This window comes from Mandrillus leucophaeus, unplaced genomic scaffold, assembly GCF_000951045.1.
Source record: "Mandrillus leucophaeus isolate KB7577 unplaced genomic scaffold, Mleu.le_1.0 Scaffold1426, whole genome shotgun sequence".
In the NCBI taxonomy this organism is placed as follows: domain Eukaryota; kingdom Metazoa; phylum Chordata; class Mammalia; order Primates; family Cercopithecidae; genus Mandrillus; species Mandrillus leucophaeus.
Window position 1 is genome coordinate 346,020 of NW_012101395.1, and position 2,210 is coordinate 348,229.

A 2,210-nucleotide genomic window follows, 5' to 3' on the forward strand; every position below is an offset into this window, starting at 1 on the left:
AGTGGAGGCAGGAGGGTCCTAAGGTGTCATTCAAGACACATAGCCATAACTCTTTATTGAGAGTACAGCCAGGGCCCCAGGGATTGCTGTGGTCAAGTTGCAGACAAAAACGACCACTCATTGGAAGACAGAAGAGGAGTGTTTAGTTACAAAAGCAGTCAGCAATTCAGGTGTATCTACATTCAATCAGTTCAACTTGGTTGCTAATGGGACCCACTCTACTGAGGCTTTGTATAGAACTCATAGAGGAAATTGGCTTCAAGTAAACAACTACCCTGTGCTTTTCTTTGAGCATGTTTGATGACGGCTGTACTTATTTACGGTTTCCATTGTGCACATCAGGCAGACATGTAATGGAGGTGGGAGTTTAAGTGACTATTCCTCCCCCATTCCATCGACTCCCAGCACTAGCCAGGAGGAACTTTGGATGGATGCAAGACACACCCACGTCCGTTTGCAAGCAGTCCAAGCCTGGTCCAACCTGTTTACCTCTCAGAAAGGCAGCAACCCAGACAAAGAGAGGAAAGGCCTGGAGAGTCATGTGGACAGCATCAGGAGCGGCAGAGCCATCCCCATTAAACAGGGCATGCTATTAAAGCTAAGTGGCAAATGGCTGAAGAAATGGAAAAAGAAATATGTCACACCGTGTGACAATGACGTGCTGACCTATCATCCGAATTTACACGATTACATGAAGAATATTCATGGTAAAGAGACTGACCTTCGGAGAACCACTGTGAAAGTCCCAGGGAAGAGGCCACTCCTAGCCACATCCGCCTGTGCACCCATCTCCAGTTCTAAAACCAATGGCTTAGTCAAGGACATGAGCAGTTTACACATCTCACCCAACGCAAACACAGGGTTGGATGACTCCGTATGCTCCAGCCCCAGTATCTCCAGCACCACTAGCCCCAAGCTCTACCCGCCCCCTCTCCTCATGCCAACAGAAAGAAGCACTAAAGGAAGAAAAGCACTAACAACTTAAAAGACCATGACCTGTCTGGCACTGCTGAAGAACAAGAAGAAGACTTTATCATTGTGTCCCTCACTGGCCAAATGTGGCACTTTGAAGCCATGACGTATGAGCAGCGAGACGCCTGGCTTCAAGCTATCTAGAGCCAGATCCTGGCCAGCCTGCAGTCATGCCAAAGTGGCAAGAGCAAGTGCCAGCTGAGGAGCCAGAGCGAGGCCATGGACCTGCAGTCCATCGGAAACGTGCGCGGGAACTCCCACTGTGTGGACTGCGAGATCCAGAATCCTAACTGGGCCAGTTTGAACTTGGGAGTCTTCATGTGCTTCAGGTGCTCAGGAATCCACCGGAATCTTGGCACCCACCTTTCCCAAGTCCAATCTCTGGACCTGGATGACTGGCCAAGCCGGCACATCAAGGTGATGTTCTCCATGGGGAACGAGCTAGCCAACAGCGTCTGGGAAGAGAACCACCAGGGGCGGACAAAACCCTCAGTAGACTCCACAAGGGAAGAGAAGGAACGGTGAATTCGTGCCAAGTATGAGCAGAAGCTCTTCCTGGCCCCGCCACCCTGCATAGAGCTGTCCCTGGGCCAGCACCTGCTGTGGGCCACCACTGATGAGGACTTGCTGCCACTGGCACATGGCTCCCGGGAGGAGGTGAAGGAGACCTGCGGGGAGGGAGACGGCTGCACCGTGTTGCATTTGGCCTGCTGCAAGGGGAATGTGGTCCTGGTGCAGCTCCTGATCTGGTACGGGGTGGATGTCATGGCCCAGATGCTCAAGGGAACACAGCGCTGGCCTACGCCCAGCAGGCCTACGCCCAGCAGGCCTACAACCAGGAGAGCATGGACATGCTGCTGCAGTGCGGCTGCCCCAACGAGCACTTGTATTATCTGTTTAATTTTATTCGACTGCAGTCTCCTTGGTGCAAAAACAAAATGAGAAAAATAAAATAAGAATAGTATTTCGAGTACATTTCATAAACTAAGTAAATACACAAAAGGCTGTTTTTTTCCGATCTTAAGAGATATTTTATGTCCTTTTGCCAAGGTGGATGTGTTAGTCTCAAGCCCTCCTGGGCCACATTGCCCAAATCACACAGGCTTCTGTATTATGTATTTAGATAAGATGTGTGGAAATATATTTGAAAAAAGTTCATAAATATGCACTGATTTTTGTACACATGGCACCTCTCTTTTTTCTTTTTTTGTTTTGTTTTCTTTTTTTTTTTTTTTTTG

At 49.1% G+C, this 2,210-nt stretch overlaps 1 pseudogene; it reads left to right on the plus strand.

The window, feature by feature from the left end:
- The first annotated feature begins 304 nt into the window (after positions 1–304).
- LOC105535190 lies at positions 305–1,928 on the plus strand (annotated as a pseudogene).
- The last annotated feature ends 282 nt before the right edge of the window (positions 1,929–2,210 follow it).